This window comes from Hylobates moloch, unplaced genomic scaffold (genome assembly GCF_009828535.3).
Source record: "Hylobates moloch isolate HMO894 unplaced genomic scaffold, HMol_V3 SCAFFOLD_6, whole genome shotgun sequence".
NCBI lineage: Eukaryota > Metazoa > Chordata > Mammalia > Primates > Hylobatidae > Hylobates > Hylobates moloch.
Genome location: NW_026652281.1, coordinates 64735263 through 64757636, shown reverse-complemented (window position 1 = coordinate 64757636; position 22374 = coordinate 64735263). Strand labels below are relative to the sequence as shown.

At 36.1% G+C, this 22374-nt stretch overlaps 1 protein-coding gene and 1 pseudogene across 3 annotated transcripts in view; one reads left to right on the top strand and one right to left on the bottom strand.

The window, feature by feature from the left end:
- The window catches only part of XRCC4 (X-ray repair cross complementing 4), a 330523-nt gene that overhangs the window by 201779 nt on the left and 106370 nt on the right, over positions 1 to 22374 (top strand). The window lies entirely within an intron of this gene.
- LOC116471035 (coenzyme Q-binding protein COQ10 homolog B, mitochondrial-like) lies at positions 13623 to 15945 on the bottom strand (annotated as a pseudogene).

The window sequence follows — 22374 nt, the reverse complement described above, 5'->3', positions numbered from 1 at the left end:
ATAGGTGTTTTAAAAAAATATTTCGATGTTTATAACTCACCCTGGGAACAACCCTTACTACAATTCCCCCAGGCTATTACATACATTTAAATTTTAAATTACTGACAGACTCAGATGTCTGTTTTAAAAAAAATGTTTATAGGAGGCTTTTATAATCTTTCTGAGTTTTAAGTAAAGGGGATTTATCATATGTTTCCTACCTGTTATACTCCTGTCATTTGAAAGACTTTGATACATACAATTTCTCTAAATTTGGCTTGATAATAGTTATTGTTCCAGGCATTTTAAGCACTGTACCAACATAATGTGTAAATATTCATTATACATGGCCGGCAAAGTTATTAATCAAAGGAAATGACTCCCCACTCATAATTTATGGTTCAATATTAAAGGAAAAATAGGAGGTATTTTTTTTGGTATACTGTATCCAAAATTTACACTGTAGCAGTGAAATTCTATAACTTAAATCATCTAGTATGATGTGTAACTCAATGTAAAGTAAGTATTTGGTCCGTAGTAAAAATTATGAAATAAAATATTTTACCCACTAGAAATGTAGACTGTTTCATGTTGTCTGAAAAGTATAAACTAGTTATGCCAAAATAAGAAGATATGAACCCCCAAAGTAACAGAGGTCAGCAAATGGAAGAAAGAAATCAGATATGAGAATAAAAAATAAACCTAAGAAATTAAAAATATATAATGATCCATTAGTATTATTCAAAGACTTTGTTTTTGGAAAATTGTTACTAAAGGACAAAAGCACAAACATGCTTTGTTTAAACATCATTATTCAAAAATACTTTTAGTAAAATTTTAGGACATCATATTTTGTTTAATTGAAAATCTTTTACAATAACCTTGTTTCTAAACAATTTCTAAAACTTATTTCTCTAGATCAAATATGTATATGTTACTTTGTAAAATGTTATTTTTGTAGTAAATGAAGATAAATTATCAGTGTATTGGATAAAGCAATGTCATCATTACCACCATTATTGAATGTTTACTCCTGTATAAATGACTTCTAGAAATACAGAATAAGAAGTTGATACAGCCTCTGTCTTTGTCTTTGTGTATTAATAGAACAATGAAGGAGGAGTAATGAATAGCACACATATGTTGTTTGCTTTTGGGCCACATTACATTTTCTGACAAACTATCTTTAATATGTATATGGCTAACTATAATATGTCTAGATTGTGCCAAATTCCATAGTAGGTATGAAAGCTATGAAATTTCAGAGGAAAGAGAGTTGCTAATCCTTTTGGAGCTATATGGAATAAGGAGATAGGATAAAATCAGAGAAGACTGACCAGGAGGAAGTGTTCTTTGAGTCTGGCTTTGGAGATGAATGTTGTTTCTAAAGGTATAAACACCTGAGGAGGTGTTATTTGAGTTTGGCTTTGACGATGAATGTTATTTCTAAAGGCATAAACTGAAACAAAGAGAGTTCTAACTGAACCCAATCCACAGCGTCCCCTTATTTCCTTTAGTAGCAGAACTCCTTTCCACCACCTGCTCTATCCACAGGGTTTAACAGTGCATGTGCCTATCAACCTAGAGGCTACAATTCCCAGCCTCACTAGCAGTGATGGGTGGCCATGTGACAAAGCCATTGCTAATGAGATATAAATGGAAATGATATGGGTGATTTGGGGATCTTGCCCATAAAATGATTGGGCATACATTCCTATGTCTCTTTCTTCCTTCTCAGCCATTTAACATTTAAGAAAACCATGGTAGGAGATGGGAAAGCAAGATAGGAGGAATCATGGACAGTCTCAGAGAGCAGGACAGCATACCCACCATGGACCACCCAGCTACCTCTGGACTGTTGTGTGAGAAAAATAAATGTCTAGCTTGATCGAAGCCATGGTGGTGGTTTGTTTTTGTTTTGTTCTTTTTGTTAGAGAAATCTGGGATAGTCCCTTACTAAAAAGAAGGGCTATCCTATCAGGGGAACAGACTGTATAAAACAAACGCATGGAGAAGGAGTCTGAAAGATTAAGGACCAATGCCTATATCATTGAGGTGCTTAGAAATATGAATAAAGCTGGCAAGATACGCAGAACGTAGAGCACAAAGAGACATTTATTTGGACTTCTTTTATGAATGCTACAAGAACTGTTAAAAGGTTTTGAGCCAAATAATGGCATAATGAACAGTGCTTTACAAAAATTTTCCTGGAAACCATATATTGGATGGAAGGAAAGTTTATGGGTTGGCAGTGAAGATAGGAAGATACTCTAGTAGTAACCCAGGAAGAGTTATCTGAAGAATAGTGACTGTAATTGATGTAATAGTGAATGTGATGGGAAGGAACAGCAGGGATGAACTGAGAAACATTTGAGGTTGCTATCCTCTTACTACCAGAGATCAGGGAAGCCTCATCAGTTATTGAAAGCTATTTGGTAAACTTGGTCTTTACCAAAATAAATCATCTATCTTACTTTAGAAATCAACCTACCACAAAAGATGGATAAACAAAACAAGTCATGGGGATTGACTTCTCAAAAGACTGGAAAAGCTCCCTTTTCCATGCTGCTATATGTATATACTCAAATGTGTATATTGTGATGCATTGATATTATATCATTTTACATCATTTCATTTGTTTCATTGTTGAACTTAATTGCACCTGTAAGTAATTTATCAGCAAGCTTTCTTCAAATTGTGCCCTAAGAAGGGTTACTCAGGAAGGTGTATTGTAGCCTCTGAAAACCTTCCTTGTCATAGAGGTTCTTGTTTGCCCCAACCACAGGAAATATTTTCTCTGGACATGTGTTTTGATTGTGATCTGAAGGCATGGGGTTTCTCTTACTTGGGGTTATATGATATTCTCCTTACGGAATACAGAGAAAATCAACTTTTTCACTGCCACATTCTGTTATGGATATAGTGCTGATTTTAAAGAGTATTTTCCCTAGGACCATGATATATGATGTTCTAGAAATTTCCCAACTTTAGAGAATAGGATATGAATTGAACAAATCAATTTAGCAAACCAATGAAGTAATGAGATATTAATATAAAATCAGATGGACCTATATATCCCCTTTCAAGGAAATCATGAAAATGATAATTTTCTATTTATTGAGGTTTATCTTGGGTCAAGCAATAAATGGCACCGTATAAAACATAGAAACTGTTGGAGAACATTTTATCTGTTCTCAACTGCTGTGTGGGCAAATAAGGCAGATGAAAATCTCAGTGTTCTCACTGAATAATAAGATGGTCTTTCAGGTCTCAAGTATGTTTTTGGAGTCTTCCATCTAAGCTGTCAGGAACATACACCAATAACTTCCAGAAGAGGAAAACGAACCCATCATAAGAATGAAAATTTGGCATTACACATTATCCTTAGTCAATGGTTATAGGCCTCTGCCTTTTATCTCCACCTTAATATAGTAATGATGTACCTACTGTGTGCCAAGCACTGTGTCCTATGCTGGGACTATAGCACCAAACAAAAGAGACCAGGCACTTTCCCTCAAGGAGGATAGGATGTAATTTCAGAAACACACCAATAAATAATTACAGTACAATGTGATAATGAGGCCAATTGGTGTAATAGTTCCAAGTACATCTAGAATACCCAATTAAAATGAATAGTAGAGGGAGGCACAAATAACAAAGAAAAAATTTGCTACTGTTTTTCATTAACCAAGGATGGATGCACAGATAAGTAACTCTAGGTGAGAAAATATATTACATTTGATAGAGTTCAAAAAATAACCTGAAATTGGGAATTCAGTAAAAATAGACAGTTACAAAAAAGAAAATATTATACACTAGCATAACCTAACACATAGTAGATATTCAATAATTACCAAGTAAATGAAGTAATAGATAGGCCTTTTGTATAATACGGGAAAGAAAATATTTAGTAGATCTAACCCAGCAGAATCTTCCCCTTTTTGGAAAATGGTACTACATCTGTACCAGAGGTCCCCAATCTTTTTGACACCAGGGACTGATTTTGTGGAAGACAATTTTTCCATGGACCTGGAGTGGGTGGGGGGATGGTTTGGGGGTGATTCAAGCACATTACATTTATTGTGCACTTTATTTCTTTATTACATTGTAATATATAATGAAATAATTATACAACTCACCATAATGTAGAATCAGTGGGAGCCCTGAGCTTGTTTTCCTCTAACTAGATGGCCCCATTTGGGGGTGATGGGAGACAGTGACAGATTAGCAGGCATTAGATTCTCATAAGGAGCACACAACCTAGATCCCTCGCATGCACAGTTCACAATAGGATTTGTGCTCCTATGAGAATCTAATGCCGCTGCTGATCTGACAGGAGGTGGAGCTCAGGTGGTAATGTGAGTGATGGGAGGCAGCTGTAAATACAGATGAAGCTTACTTACTCACCCACCACTCACCTACTGCTGTTCAGCCCGGTTCCTCTTAGGCCATGGACCAGAGGTTGGGGACCACTGGTCTATACAGCAACTAAAGCCTTAAATTTAAGAGTTATCTGTAGCTTCTTCTTTTCTCTCACCCCTAGCTCTACTCCATTTGTCAGTCTCATACTTTCTGCTTCTAAAATATCTTAGAATTTAATCTCATGTTTTCTACTTCTGCTGCCACTAACCTAGTCTAAGCCATGATCCTTTTGAATGCATGACTGCAGCCTACTCCCTTTTTTTCCCATTTCCACTTCTCTGACCTCTAAACTGTTTTCCACATAGTGAACTTATGAAAACACAAATTGGATTATATCTTTATACTTCTCCTCATGTCTCCAGACTTCCCATCCCTTTCCTAGAGTATTCCAGTGCCTTCCCATTGTACTTAGTCTACACTCATTACCATAGGTCACGTGCCCTGAATGACCTTGCCCCTGCATCATCCTGAAACAATATATTGTTTCAGGATATTTTGAGACAGTCTCACTCTGTCACCCAGGCTGGAATGCAGTGGCAAGATCTCGGCTCACTGCAATCTCTGCCTCTTGGGTTCAAGCGATTCTCCTGCCTCAGCCTCCCAAGTAGCTAGGATTATAGGCGCCCGCCACCATGCCCAGCTAATTTTTGTATTTTTAGTAAAGATGGCGTTTTGCCATGTATAGGAAGACAGAAGGGGTTTTCTTTAGCCCGTTTAATCAACTACTAACTAAAATGCATTCCTGGATTGTCTTTCACAGGCACCATGAACCTGATTGAAATTTTCTGTTGGTGGAAGTTACCTGAAATTTTGAAAATTCTTATTTCTCTTGACATTTATATTATTTTACTTAATTGCTTACTGCCTTTGGCATTTTTTGAAACTTGAAAATTATTGTAATCCTGTCCTACATTTGAAATACTTTACAATGATAAGGAATTGAATCCAGTAACTCATTCATTCTGAATGTTTGGAATATCATAGATTATTATGTACTCTAAGAATCCTAAATTTATTACTAATTATACTCCCATTTGAATTACAAGCAATAAAGGAAATAATGTCAATCTAAAATAGCATAAAGTCATTCTTATTTTTTTGTTTCATTTTGTCTACTTGTTTCACAAATGTATTGTTATAATATTGGGATGGAAATTATTAATTATCTAATCCAAAATAATAATATATGGCATGTAACCATTACATAAATGCTTTGTGGGACAATAAGGCATATTACTTTAAATGAAAGCCTATTTATCCTGGTAATGTCTACTCTTTGATCACAGTTTTGCCTTCTGAATCATATCAGATAAATCTTCTACATTAAAGTCACTCGTATAAAATAGAGTCATGTTGAGTACATAAAATATGATGCAAATGCATCATATTCTCTCTATTCCCCTCTCCTACATAAAAAGGGGGAGGGAAGAGAGAGAGAGGAAAGGGAACAATTTAAATAGTGCTGGGCATTCTAGTCCAGCATATGCCCAGGAGTGAAAATGAAATGGGAAATATATATCTCCTTTCCCTAGCTGTTTGAGTTCCCACTGTCTTTCTGTTATGTAAGCACTGCATTTAAAGATAAACCTTTACATGCAACTAAACACAAGGCAACCATGTAACATTTTCTAGTGCTTCATGGAAAACAAATAGCCATAAATCCTAAAATAGGAGGAAACCTGTTGATCCTGGGGTGCTGGACCAACTGAAATTTGTATAACATGCTGGATTATGGTATTTTCCTAAGGATTTTTCAGGATAATTTGATTTTCACATTAAGACCTACAATTAAAACTCTATCACTAAATTAGATATAATTCTATTTAACTTGAAGACCATTTTATACTCTGGAGTTTTTCTTCTGCAAGCTAAGAGCCTAAGTTTTTAACATTCTTGTGTATTATATTGTTGTCAATCATTCTCTTAGTTGGATTTGCTTTTCACTGAATGCATATAATTTTCCAGTGTTCCATTAAAGTCATGCACCCCAAACTCTGTTTATATCTCAGACATGGTGTGATCTTTACAGAGAATAATGGGATACTACACTTCTGTTAGTGTGGGGTGCTCCCTTGTTGTTACACCTTTTTTATTATTATTATGTATTATACTTTAAGTTCTGGGGTACATGTGCGGAACATGCAGGTTTGTTACATAGGTAGGTATACATGTGCCATGGTGGTTTGTCGCACTCATCAACCCGTCATCTAGGTGTTACGCCCCCGTATGCATTAAGTATTTGTCCTAATGCTCTCCCTCCTCTTTCCCCCCACCCCACGATGACAGGCCACAGTATGTGATGTTCCCCTCTCTGTGTTTATGTGTTCTCGTTGCTTAACTCCCACTTATGAGTCAGAACATGCAGTGTTTGGTTTTCTGTTCCTGTTAGTTTGCTGAAAATGATGGTTTCCAGCTTCATCCATGTCCCTGCAAATGGCATTAACTCCTTATTTTTTATGACTGGATAGTATTCCATGGTGTATATGTGCCACATTTTCTTTATCCAGTCTGTCATTGATAGGCATTTGGGTTGGTTCCAAGTCTTTGCTATTGTAAATAGAGTTGCAATAAACGTAAGTCTGCATGTGTCTTTATAGTAGAATGATTTTTAATCCTTTAGGGATATACCCAGTAATGAGATTGCTGGGTCAAATGGTATTTCTGGTTCTAGATCCTTGAGGAATCACCACACTGTCTTCCACAATGGTTGAACTAATTTACACTCCCACCAACAGTGTCAAAGCATTCCTATTCTTCCACATACTCTCCAACATCTATTGTTTACTGACTTTTTAATGATCACCATTCTTACTGGAGTGAGATGGTATCTCATTGCGGTTTTGATTTGCATTTCTCTAATGGCCAGTGATGATAAGCTTTTTTTCATATGTCTGTTGGCTGCATAAATGTCTTCCTTTGAGAAGTGTCTGTTCATATCCTTCACCCACTTTTTGATGGGGTTGTTTTTTTCTTGTAAATTTTTTTAAGTTCCTTGTAGATTCTGGATATTAGACCTTTGTCAGATGGATAGATTGCAAAAATTTTCTCCCATTCTGTAGGTTGCCTGTTCACTCTGATGATAGTTTCTTTTGCTGTGCAGAAGCTCTTTAGTTTAATTAGATCCCATTCGTTAATTTTGGCTTTTGTTGCAATTGCTTTTGGTGTTTTAGTCATGAAGTCTTTGCCTATGTCCTGAATGGTATTGCCTAGGTTTTCTTCTAGGGTTTTTATAGTTTTAGGTTTTACGTTTAAGTCTTTTAATCCCTCTTGAGTTGATTTTTGTATAAGGTGTAAGGAAGGGATCTAGTTTCAGTTTTCTGCATATGGCTACCCAATTTTCCCAGCACCATTTATTAAATAGGGAATCCTTTCCCCCTTGCTTGTTTTTGTCAAGTTTGTCACACATTGGATGATTGTGGATGTATGGTGTTATTTCTGAGGCCTCTGTTCTGTTCCATTAGTTTATATATCTGTTTTGGTGCCAGTACCATGCTGTTTTAGTTACTGTAGACTTGTAGTATAGTTTGCAGTCAGGTAGCATGATGCCTCCAGCCTTTTTCTTTTTGCTTAGGATTGTCTTGGCTATATGGGCTCTTTTTTGTTGTTGTTGTTCCATGTGGCTGTTACACCTTTTATTCCTGAGTTATCACTACTTTTCTAGTTGTAGATACTGCTGCTCCTGTGTCAGGGCTCACCACTATGTGAGCAAGCTACTTAATGAGTCTACGCCTCAATATTATAATTTCTAAAATGGGAATAGCAATACCTACCTCGTTAAAATTAAAGAGATGACAATTATATTATGCCAGGCACATGATAAATGTTCAATATTGGTAAATGCCCCAACTCTTGCTCATGTTCATTCTGTTTTCCCTTTCCAGTACCCAACTGTCTAGGTTTGAACGTAAACTGTCTTCCAAGTCAGGTTAATTACTTGTGGAAAAATTACACTACGAAAGCATTTGTCTTTGTTATGTTTAATAATTTATAATCTAATTTTTATCATCTGAAATTCGAGAGTAATTACAAAGTATCAAGTGTTGTGTTATGTAACTTTTGTACCTTCCCTGCTCATGCCATGTACTTTGTGTATTTTGAAATCATAAGCATCTTTTCAACAAATATTTGCTGAGTACCTAATGTGAGCCAGACAGTGACTTAGGCACAGAGGATAGAAGACATGGTGGTGAGCAAAACAGCTGAGATTATGTTTTAGTGGTGTGAAACAAGTGAAAAAGAATAAATAAACATGGACACATTGTAAAATAATAAAGAAATATGCAGATAATTAAGGTGATGCAAAAGATTGTGATGAGGTGGTTCCTTTTTATATAGAATGGTCAGGAAATTGGCATTTAAGCTGAGCCTAAATGACAAGAAGACATCCTGCAAAGATTGAAAGAAAGGTAATGCAAAGGCCCTCAGGTGAGCAAATCCATTGTATTGAAGGAATAGAAATATGTACCATGTAGGGGAATGAGAGGGAGTGGTATGGGATGTATGTATCAATGAAATAAGCTTTGAAGGCAAATGGTCTTTAAATTTTATTCAAAGTATAATGGTAAATTTTAATGGCAATGACATGGACTGATGTTGTCTTTAAAAGATTGCTATTATCAGTATGTGGAAAATGGATTTGGAAGTAGGGGGTTATCACTGTGTGGAAAATGGATTTGGAAGTAGGGAGCTTGTGATAACAGACAGATCACAGTAGTCCAAGTTGAAGTCGGTCTTAGAGTAGGCTAATAGAGGACCTAGTGAAGAATTCTTAGATCATGCATATGTTTTAGCAGTAAAGTTCTCAAGACTTGCTAGTAGGTTTGATTTAGAATAAGGGAGAGAAAGGAATCAGGAGGATTCCTATGTTTTAGCTTGACAAACTGGGTAAATGCTGCAGCTTTCAGACATGGGAAGAACTGAGAAAGAAACAGCTTTGCAGGTCGTGAAAATAGATGGTTCTGTTTTGGCTAGGTTAGGTTTTAGAGACTTAACAGACATCACAGCAGAGATACCAAGATATATATGAATCTAGAATTCCTGCGACAAATGAGGTATGAAGATAAAGATTGGAGAGTCCTAGACATTTTGGATTTATGACCATGATCTTAAAGTGAGCACAGACAGCATGAGTGGCTGTTTCTCTTCAGCAATGTGTGGATGCTTCCTAATGTGTAGATTTACACAGCAAATACAATGAAAGTAAAGAAAGGGATTATCGTAGTGTCAGATTTACATGCATGATTCTTTAATGGATTGTAGCATTTGTGGAAAAATGAATACAGTTGCTCTTTGAATAACTATTTTGTTGATTATACCTGGATTTGATACCCAGGTGATTCCTTCCTGGGCTCTTAGCTCAATTTTAGTGTGATCCCAGAACTGGATTTAAATACAGACAGTCCCTGATTTACAGTGTCTTGACTTAGGATTTTTTGACTTTATGATGGTGCAAAAGCAATATACATTCAGTAGAAACTCTACTTTGAATTTGAATTTTGGTCTTTTCCTGGACTAGCAATATGTGGTACAATACTTTCTCCAGATGCTGAGCCAAATCATCTAACACAGAGCCTATTTTAATAATAAAGTGTTGAATAACTCATGTCTTTTATTAAATACTGTACTGAAAGTCCTCTGAGCATGTCTAAGATAGGTTAGGCTAAGCTATGATGTTTGGTAGATGGTATGGTTTCAATACTTGTTTCTTCCAAAATCCATGAGGAAATTTAATCCCAAATGTGTCAGTATTCAGAGGTGAGACCTTTAAGAGGTGATTGGGTTGTGAGGGCTTTACTCTAATGAAGGGATTAATCCATTCATTTATTCATGGATTAATCATTCGTGGATTAATGCATTAATGAGTTATCATGGGAATGAGGCTGATGGCTTTATATGAAGAAGAAGTGGAAGAAGAGAAATCTGAGCTGGCATGCTCTGCCCCCTTGCCATGTGATGCCCTGAACAATCTCAGGATTCTACAGTGGCTTCACCCATAAGAATTGTCTCTCCAGATGTGGCTCCTCAACCTTAGACTTCCCAGGATCCAGAACTTTAATAAAGAAATTCCTTTTCTTTATAAGTTACTGTTTCCTATTTAATATACCTAACCTAGTGTCTTTGTGTGTTTTCTGTTGCTTATAACAGAATCTTATTATAATTTGTAATTTATAACAGAATCTTGTTATAATTTGTTGCTTATAACAGAATCTGGTTATAATTTGTTGCTTATAACAGAATCTTGTTATAATTGTTTACTTATGAATTTTCAATTTGTGATGGTTTTATTGGGATGTAACCCATCATAAGTGAAGGAGCATCTACATATTTAGTATTGGGGGGAAGTTCTAAGAGGACATAATTAATTTATTTAAATCACACTTTATATTGAACTCATCTGTCTATGTAGAATCAGTGAATCAAAAGAATTTCTTGGGAGCCTTTCAAGTTGCAGATTCTGATTTCATAGCTTAGCCAGGCAGAGAAAGCAAAGATATGTGAAACCATAATAGAGCAATTTTTGGGGTAACTGTGATAGTCATTAGTTCTGTTCACCAAATATTTCCAGCTCTCTGCCTTCTGGGCATATGATGAAATTGCACTTCACAGCTATCGTTGAGTAAGACTATATTAGTTCTTGCCAGCAAGTTTTGATTAAAAGTGACATGTGTAACTTCTGAGCCAGAGAACTTTCTTCTGCCATAGCAACTGGCAAAGCTGGTGGCTGCCCTGTCATCCTGGATCCTGGAATAAGGAGACAGCATGGAGTGGAGCCCTCAGGCCGCCCATGATGGACATACAACAAATGAAAAATTAAAGCTTTGTCGTTTCAATCCACTGACATGTTGGGGTATTTGTTACTGTATATACCCAACCTATTCCAACTGATGGGTTACAGAGACATCTAAATATGGCATATTTTTAGCACCATCACACTCCTATGTCCATTTAAAAATAAGAAACTATAAAACAACATTGGTTGAAAGTTTAACATCATTACCATGAAGTGAATATTGACACCTTCACTGTAAGCAGAATAGTCAAAATAAACCATTGTTTAGCTACCTTGTTACAAATTTACAAGTTTGTAACACATTTCCAAATGTTATAATCTGGAAGTTTTGTTTTGTCTGTACCAATGTGATTGTCTAGTACAGAAACTTTAGGATAACTATACATTCTTTGATGATTTTGCAAAAATAATTTAATATCTTGTTTAAGAAAAATACAGCATTTTCATTTAATATCTTGTTTAATAAAGAAAACAATTTCTTGTTTAATAAAGCATTTAATATTTTGTTTAATAAAGAAAAATACATCATTTTCAAGCAGGTAGTAGAAGTAGGTTTTATTATTTACAGAGCTCTTCAACAAACGCTCTTTTATTAGCTCATCAATTTGACAGTCAGACAAATGGAGTCAAGCTCCCATCCAGGAGGTTAAGAGAGAAAACACTCAGATTTCACATCACTTCACCCCACCTAATGACTTCACTTTCCGTTTGACTTGTTGTCTGGCTCTGTTAATTATTGAACTAAAAAAATGTACTAACCAAATTGAAGCTGTAGTCTTCACTCCCACTAAATATGCAGAGATTAACCACAATGCAGATGATCTGGAAACATAAATTAATTTTAGTCATAGAATTTTTGAGGTAGAACTATAGTAAGAAAGACTTTTCTTTACTAAATATTTAGTGGTATCTGTCTTAGTCCATTTTTACTGCAATAATAAAACACCACAGTCTGGGTCATTTATAGATAATAGAAATTTACTTCTCACAGTTCTGAAGGCTGAGAAGTCCAAGATCAAGGTTCTGGCATTGTGTCTGATGAGGGCTTTCTTGCTGCATCTTCACAAGGTTAAAAAAGACAAATGCTATGTCTTCCCATGATGGAAGGCAACAGTGCAAAAAAGGGCCTAAACTAGTTTTCTCTAGCCCCTTTTTTAACTGTACAAAAATAAATAAACTAACATTATTAAGTTACTACTTCAGTCCTTATGTTGTTTTTTAAAAATAATCAGTTTGAGGTCAGGCGCAGTGGCTCATGCCTGTAATCCTAGCACTTTGGGAGGCCGAGGCGGGTGGATTACCTGAGCTCAGGAGTTTGAGACCAGCCTGGGCAACATGGTGAAACCCTGTCTCTACTAAAATACAAAAGATATTAGCTGAGCGTGGCGACGTGTGCCTATAGTCCCAGCTACTTGGGGGGCTGAGGCAGGAGAATTGCTTGAACCGAGGAGGCGGAGGTTGCAGTGAGCCGAGATCGTGCCACTCCACTCCACTCCAGCCTGGGTGGCAGAGCAAGACTCCATCTCTACCAAAAAAAAAAGATATATGTACTTTATAATATATTTATATATATATATTTTATAATATATTATATTTTATTATATCTAAAATAATATATTTATATATATATCAGTTTGAAACACATTATTGAAAGTGAATACACACAATAAATTGAAAAATAGGGATGCATAGTGCTGAATACATATCAACCAACTTATCTTCATCTGTTGCCTGCTGTTGTAGACAAAATTTTACACACAATTAGCATATTGACAGAGCAGCCAGAATACGTAGGAGAAAGTGGCAAACTACTAGAAATGTAGCTCAAAGCTCTGGATCCATCACCAAAAATACTAAAAATAAAAATAAAAAAATTCATTGTTTATCTGGGAGCTAACCGCACTATGGCACTGAATTATCTACTACTCACAAAACAATTTTTAAAATATCAAAAGTGCCAGAGAACCTTCATTAACAGTGTTTTTAAGTCAAAGTTTTTACTTTAAATATGTGATGATTACTCAAATACCCTACGCCATATGGCAGGCCCTATCACAATAAGTTACAAATAGTCTGAATTTAATATCTTAAATGTGATATGGTTGCTGTAATACATACTGTGTGAATATCTTAATTAACCTCTTTCGGGTAGGTGATAATTAAAAGATTTAAATTTACAGTTTCAATTTCTGCTCAGAAAAATGATGTCAGTATTCTAGCAATAGTGATGGCATCCCATTATTGTAAACGCAGAACATGATAATGTCTGTACAAGTGAATCTATATTCTATGTGCAAGTTTTCAATGGTGCAAGTTTATAACTAAAGCTGGGTTTAACAGATGCTTTCTGACTTCTGAAAACATCATAAAAATCCTTCCTAAAGTGAACAAACTAAAGTTACAAGTAGGTGACACTAGTTGTTTTTTCCCTTTATGCGTGATGAACTTCATGAAGCATTAACTCCTGAGGTATATTTGTTTCTGGACCATACAACTTACATCCTCTTCTTTCAAAGGCAGCTACCATCTGCTTTATAACTTCATCGAAAAACAGTGTGGCAAGGTGAGAGTGTAGAAGAGATTGAAATTCAAAAGAAATGGAAAAACCAGAGGTACACGTTTTTGAGTAGCCTGGAAGACCTGGGCTAAAACGCCAGTCTCCAAATGATTGAGAAGTTTCCCATCAATACAGGTTGCCTTTCCGAAATGAGGTTTCACCAAGGTTACTACTGATGTATATTGCCCCAACACAGGTGGAAACCCAATTTCTGTTTTTTTGTTTGTTTGTTTGTTTGTTTGTTTTTAATTATACTTTAGGTTTTAGGGTACATGTGCACAATGTGCAGGTTTGTTACATATGTATCCATGTGCCATGTTGATTTCCTGCACCCATTAACTCGTCATTTAGCATTAGGTATATCTCCTAATGCTGTCCCCCTCCCCCAACCCCACAACAGTCCCCAGAGTGTCATGTTCCCCTTCCTGTGTCCATGAGTTCTCACTGTTCAATTCCCACCTATGAGTAAGAACATGCGGTGTTTGGTTTTTTGTCCTTGCGATAGTTTACTGAGAATGATGTTTTCCAGTTTCATCCATGTCCCTACAAAGGACATGAACTCATCATTTTTTATGGCTGCATAGTATTCCATGGTGTATATGTGCCACATTTTCTTAATCCAGTCTATCGTTGTTGGACATTTGGGTTGGTTCCAACTCTTTGCTATTGTAAATAGTGCCACAATAAACATACGTGTGCATGTGTCTTTATAGCAGCATGATTTATACTCCTTTGGGTATATACCCAGTAATGGGATGGCTGGGTCGAATGGTATTTCTAGTTCTAGATCCCTGAGGAATCGCCACACTGACTTCCACAATGGTTGAACTAGTGTACAGTCCCACCAACAGTGTAAAAGTGTTCCTATTTCTCCACATCCTCTCCAGCACCTGTTGTTTCCTGATTTTTTAATAATGGCCATTCTAACTGGTGTGAGATGGTATCTCACTGTGGTTTTGATTTGCATTTCTCTGATGGCCAGTGATGATGAGCATTTCTTCATGTGTTTTTTGACTGCATAAATGTCTTCTTTTGAGAAGTGTCTGTTCATGTCCTTTGCCCACTTTTTGATGGGGTTGTTTGTTTTTTTCTTGTAAATTTGTTTGAGTTCTTTGTAGATTCTGGATATTAGCCCTTTGTCAGATGAGTAGGTTGCAAAAATTTTCTCCCATTCTGTAGGTTGCCTGTTCACTCTGATGGTAGTTTCTTTTGCTGTGGAGTAGCTCTTTAGTTTAATTAGATCCCATTTGTCAATTTTGGCTTTTGTTGCCATTGCTTTTGGTGTTTTAGATATGAAGTCCTTGCCTATGTCCTGAATGGTATTGCCTAGGTTTTCTTGTAGGATTTTAATGGTTTTAGGTCTAACATTTAAGTCTTTAATCCATCTTGAATTAATTTTTGTATAAGGTGTAAGGAAGGGATCCAGTTTCAGCTTTCTACATATGGCTAGCCAGTTTTCCCAGCACCATTTATTAAATAGGGAATCCTTTCCCCATTTCTTGTTTTTGTCAGGTTTGTCAAAGATCAGATAGTTGTAGATATGCGGCATCATTTCTGAGGGCTCTGTTCTGTTCCATTGATCTATATCTCTGTTGTGGTACCAGTACCATGCTGTTTTGTTTACTGTAGCCTTGTAGTATAGTTTGAAGTCAGGTAGCATGATGCCTCCAGCTTTGTTCTTTTGGCTTAGGATTGACTTGGCGATGCGGGCTCTTTTTTGGTTCCATATGAACTTTAATGTAGTTTTTTCCAATTCTGTGAAGAAAGTCATTGGTAGCTTGATGAGGATGGCAAGGAAACCCAATTTCTAATTGTGTTTTACAATATCCGGATCTCTTTGATACTACATCTGATTTTTACACCAAGGAATGAAATGCTTGTAATCCTCTATTCCTGATACTACATCATGCATTTCCTTCATGTTTCCTGAATGTCTTAAAATTCTCTCTGAATATTCTTTCCTTTTGTTTATTAATGGTGCCGCGATTTTGAAGAAAGTTCTTGCACATATCTCCTTAGGCAAAATTGAGGTATGTAGTGGAAGAGTTCTGCTCATCCGTATACCACAGGAAGCTAAATATCTGACATTCTGCACAGGCCCCTGCACTGGAGCCCACACTCCGACCACTGTAGCCGACTTCAGATGGCATCTCAAGACCACCCTTCTCAAGGCTGCCTGACCAGTCCAAGCTGCCATGATAGACTCCTCTCCAGCCCTTTTATAAGACACGAATCCATTCATAAGGGCAGAGCCCTCATCACTTAATTACTTCCCCAAAAGGCACCACCTCTTAATATCACCTCATTGAGGGGATTAAGCTTCAACATGAATTTTAGAGGGTCACCATCATTCAAACCATACCAATCTGTTTATCTGTTGTTTAGTTGTAAACTGGCATAGAAAGCCAAATGAAGTATAGGGGACTTTATTCATGGTCACTGTTATTTGCCCACTGTGTATCTCATCAGGATTTGTCTATATATCCTCTTTCCTGGAGTTTCTTTTAGTGCAAGGTTTACCTACACAACATGATAGCTATAGGAAAAAATCCTGGTATTTCAAGCTAATGTTTGTGAAGAACATCCCCTGTATCTTAAGACTTGCAAAATAAATAGCATTCAACTCAAAAGACATCTTGCAATACTGGTATAGTTAGCTATAAGAATATCAAGCAATATAAGGTAGGAGACCTGGGTTCAGGTTTCAACTGTGTAATTTACTACACCATATGACTTTTTAACCTCTTTCAAATCTGTCTCCTTCTTTCCATGCCTCCTTCACTGCTTTGATTTAAGCCCTTCTTACATAGCTCCCTTTCAGACTTGATTCCAATACAGCTGCCAGAGTGATCCTTCTAAGATGTTAATCAGTGTCAAGTCTTTTTAATGAGTCCCTACAGTTCTCAAGATAAAGTTCAAACCCCTGAATTTAGTATACACAGGCTTTCATGAGCTGCGCTTTCCCTAACTCCCTAGTCCTAAGATTGTAAAGTGAGACAGACTGTTAGCAAAATGCAGCTCACGTATGTGTTTGGTCGAGTTTGCACTGTTTTTTTTTTTTTTGTACCATCATTAATTTAAAAATTGAAACCTTTTATGGCTTTGGAAACTAGAAGATATTCCCTCACATGGTGGCAATTGGTTATACTGACTGTTCTCTCTAGAATGGACGTTCACTCTTAAATTTACTACAGTTTCCACCCACAAAGTTTTACCCCCTTACGTAACTTGTGGGCAATTTGCATTTGCCTCTGGCCTCATCTCTAACCATTTTTTATGTTCATCATTTATAGCACTGAACTATGCCAAGTTTCTCCAATGTTGTCTGATTACCTTTGCCTGGAATTCTCTCCTGCCCTTTTCATTTCTTTGTCTCACTAAAAGTGCCAAGTAACAAAGGTATTCCCCCACAAAGGGGACTATCTGCTTTTAATTAGCTACCTTCTTATAGAAGCTGACTGCCTGGACAGATCATTGTCCAAAGACAACAAAAGGCTCATCCATTAGGCACCCAGTGGCATTTAACAGGAAGGAAATATTGGTGCTTCAAGGAGGGCATTTATTTAGCCTTAATACTAGCCTATTTGGCATCATAAGTAAGAGAAAGAAAAGTTGAAGAAATATGTCAGAAATAGATTCTGATTCGAATGCTACAATTGGGGTTAGTTACCATTAAATGGCAAAATAGAAAATGGATGACTCCTATGGCAAATGGTTTGGGGAGAGACAATCTCAAAGTTGCTTGGATGACAATGAGTGCCTTAAAACCATTTGGCCTAGAAGTTTCACCTGCAGGAATTTATTCAAGGAAAATAATCATGAATGTATGCACATAACTGAATGATATTTATAATAGCAAAAAAAAAGAAGCAATTTAAGTGTCCAACATTAGAAAATTGGTTAAGTCATTAGTTTTAAGACAGTACTTCTTAAAGTATAGGATTCCATAGGAGTGTGTTGACAGCCATGTCAGAAAAGCCCCAGGCTCTTCATCACCACTTCAATCGGAGTAGTTTCAGTTTTATGTGTTGTACATATTAAGGTTCCATGTGAGACTTTGTTTAGAAAAAAAAAAATCTGATCATAAAAATAAAAATTTGAGCTGGGCGTGGTGGCTCACACCTGTAATCCCAGCACTTTGGGAGGCCAAGGCAGGTGGATCAGGAGGTCAGGAGATCGAGACCATCCTGGCTAACACAGTGAAACCCCGTCTCTACTAAAAATACAAAAAATTAGCCAGGCGTGGTGGCAGGCACCTGTAGTCCCAGCTACTCGGGAGGCTGAGGCAGGAGAATGGCACGAACCCGGGAGGTGGAGCTTGCAGTGAGGCGAGATTGCGCCACTGCGCTCCAGCCTGGGCGACAAGGCAAGACTCCGTCTCAAAAAATAAAATAAAATAAAAATTTGAAAACCACCGGACTCTGTAAATTCTAGTAACTTGACAATATATATTTGGAAACATGTATGTTAACAGCTCAGGTTATCTTTGGGTAGTGACTTTTTCGCTTGTTTGTTTTTGCTAGGATTTGTCTGTGTTTTCCATATTGTCTACAGTGAACATGGTACTTCTATAGCCAGACCAAAAAAAAATGGTTTTTGCAAAAAAACAAAAAAGGAATTGACAACAAATAGTCCACAAGCCACTGAAAATTCTCCAGCTTACCATTTTTGGCATTCAAATAATAGGTTTGTAAACCTGCTGTAGTTATGAAATTTTTCCCACTAAGTATCATAGGTTATAAAGAACGTTGAAGATACAGTTCAACACCCTCATTTTACATTTGAAGAAACTATGTCCAAAATGTTTCACTTTGTCGAAGCTAGAGCTGGGACCTGGTGGTCTTCTGATTCCATTGCCTTTTCTGCTATCCACCTAATTTATAAAATGTATATTCATAATTCTCATTTCTTCCATTTATGTCTACCTAGTTGGAGCATTCATCATTGTGTTACTACTTTTTCCTTTGAGTGAAAACTAATATTTTTGAGGTGCCAGTGATCAAAATTTCTCTGTTTAAAAAAATTTGTCACAAACTAAGACATTAAAACAGGTCCAAAAGCTGTCATATAACTAATTGTTCTGATTTACACAGTTGGAGTTTTATAATTGACTTCATTCCACTAATTCATTAAATGTGTATGTTTAGTCAAATTTATAATTTGGAATTGAGCTATTTACTCCAAACATTCTTACTGTTTTCATTCTCTCTTGGCATCTACAAGAAAGACATTAGATACATGTTCCATGTGCCCCACCTTCCTTCTCAGACATGAATGTACTTGTGAAGCACTCTGTCTTGTATTTCAGGGTCTTAACTCATCTTGGAGTTATCTTACTATGATCACACTGATCTAACCCCCAAAGTAGTGCCTCTGTGTAATATTTTCTACGTATGTATGTATGTCAGGATTTTCCCATGGTTTCTTTTGCGTTTTTATGTTGAGAAGTAAAAACTGGGTATCCAGTCAAGCTTGGAGAGTCTGAAGAAATAGTATGAGGTAATGTGTTTCAAATAAAGGAAAAGGAGAAGATTCATAAACATAAGTCACTTCCCAAAAACCTTCTACCAATCCAGAGCAAAAAAAAAAAAAAAGTGAATAATTCATGATGAAAGGTAATCAAATACATAAAATACATAGAGGTTTTTAAGGTGAAATTGATATAGTTTGTTATTGATGATCCTATTCATGAAAAAACTTAAAAAGGGACTTTGCAGAGCACTCTTTTCATTTGATGTTTAATTATTCTGGTAAAAATGGAAGTCAGTATACCCAATAACATATTAGATCTATAACCAATCACACAATATTGTACCTTAACTCAGTGACTAAGAATTTTTTAAACTATTTTCTCTAAGAATCCTAATGTTTTAATTTACTTAAAATATAAATTTTTTTTATTTTTGTTTGCTTGTTTTTTTTATTTTTTATTTTTTTATTTTTTTATTTTTTATTATTATACTTTAGGTTTTAGGGTACATGTGTACAATGTGCAGGTTTGTTACATATGTATCCATGTGCCATGTTGTTTTGCTGCGCCCCTTAACTCATCATTTAGCATTATGTATATCTCCTAATGCTGTCCCTCCCCCCCTCCTACCCCACAACAGTCCCCGGAGTATGATGTTCCCCTTCCTGTGTCCATGAGTTCTCATTGTTCAGTTCCCACCTATGAGTGAGAACATGTGATGTTTGGTTTTTTGTCCTTGCGATAGTTTACTGAGAATGATGGTTTCCAGCTTCATCCATGTCCCTACAAAGGACATGAACTCATCATTTTTTATGGCTGCATAGTATTCCATGGTGTATATGTGCCACATTTTCTTAATCCAGTCTGTCGTTGTTGGACATTTGGGTTGGTTCTAAGTCTTTGCTATTGTGAATAGTGCCGCAATAAACATACGTGTGCATGTGTCTTTATAGCAGCATGATTTATAGTCCTTTGGGTATATACCCAGTAATGGGATGGCTGGGTCAAATGGTATTTCTAGTTCTAGATCCCTGAAGAATCGCCACACTGACTTCCACAATGGTTGAACTAGTTTACAGTCCCACTAACAGTGTAAAAGTGTTCCTATTTCTCCACATCCTCTCCAGCACCTGTTGTTTCCTGATTTTTTAATGATGGCCATTCTAACTGGTGTGAGATGGTATCTCACTGTGGTTTTGATTTGCATTTCTCTGATGGCCATTGATGATGGGCATTTTTTCATATGTTTTTTGGCTGCATAAATGTCTTCTTTTGAGAAGTGTCTGTTCATGTCCTTCGCCCACTTTTTGATGGGGTTGTTTGTTTTTTTCTTGTAAATTTGTTTGAGTTCATTGTAGATTCTGGATATTAGCCTTTTGTCAGATGAGTAGGTTGCAAAAATTTTCTCCCATTCTGTAGGTTGCCTGTTCACTCTAATGGTAGTTTCTTTTGCTCTGCAGAAGCTCTTTAGTTTAATTAGATCCCATTTGTCAATTTTGGCTTTTGTTGCCATTGCTTTTGGTGTTTTAGACATGAAGTCCTTTAAAATATAAATCTTTCAGATGTGTATCTCATAGAGAACATTTTGCTTAAAAGAATTGTAATTAAAACTGAAATCATTTATAAAGTTGTTTTTACCAAAATAATTCCTTTGAACATCACATGTAGGAATTTTGGGGTGAATTTTTAAATATTTTTAAATGTCATAGTTTTATGACCTCTTCTGATTTAGTCATTCTCATTGTTTCAATGCACTTGGGCTGTTGTTCATTTACTCTAGGATTGAGCATAGAAGCTCATAGATGTAAAATGGAATTTGATTTGTAAACAATCAATTTAATAACTTGAATTTCATGTAAATATATTTTCTCATGATTAAACCTTTGTTGACATAATATGTCAGTGTTTCCAAGGAAGCATTCACATTTAGGGGTAACTATGCTATTAGCTAAAAATTTCAATATAGAAATATTATTGTGACACCTCTTAAAGTTTTAAGTTAAATACTTATAGTATATACTATTAGAATAGCACTACCTGATTATTTTCTAGATAATATTTAAGAATATTTTATGTATATATTAAACAGTACAGTTTTCAAAGCACACACAGATTATTTCATTTAGTTTTGACATATACCCTGTGAAAGACAGAAATGAGGAAGATTATTTAAAAATTAGGATAGTGAGATTAGTGACAGACTCAAAATTTCATGGCTGTTATTTGATAGGGCAGGCCTAGAACCTGGTGCTTGCCCAGGATTATTTCTGCTTATCTTTTAACCTCTATAAATGAAGACGTATACCCTAGAATTGTTTACAGCTTAATAAAAAGCAAGTTGCAGAATTGTACATATGTTATAAAGCAAATAATATAAACAAAAAATACCAAATATTTTCCATTCTTACCTAAATAAATGTGTAGAACGTTACATATAAACTGTTAAGATTGGTTATCTCTGGAGTATGTGGGGCTGGAATTGACACTGAGGGGTGTTTCAAAGGGGATTCTAGCCTTATCTGAAATATAATCTAAATATATTTCTGTATGGCTTGTGAAGTTAAAAATTTTTCTTAACTTTAAGGAATATACAGGTAGACTATGAGAGTTACTGAACTATACCAGGAAGGAGTGGGAATGGATAGAGAGATAAATGGAAGAGTCGCTGCTGTTTCATGAATAAAAACAGGTCATTACACTGTCTTTGCATTCCCTATGTAATTATTTTATGTCTTGTTGTAACCTACTGGTTGGCAGAAATAAAGGAATCAAAAGAGCATCTTTTCAGAATCATTCTAATTTGTTCATAGTTTTGGGAAATATTCAGCAAAGATAAACTGGCCATGGTGCCATATTGTGCAACAAATTAATATCAGTCAAGGGGGGGTTGTTTGTTTCATTGACAATAGCACTGGTAAATTAAAAGTAATAAATTCAGTTGAAAACCACGTGTAATTCTGAGTCGTATATGTTCTGATCCCATTGGTAACTCCTTTGGGCTTTGTTCAGCGGGGTGGAGGCATAGTTCATGATTCCTTCCACTGTCACTTCACCCTCCTGGAATGTAGCAACTGATTTTCAAAAGCTGAAACCATGACTTTTCACAGGAGCTTGTTATTCCTTTTTTCAAAGTTTGTTTGAATCAGAGTGGGATTA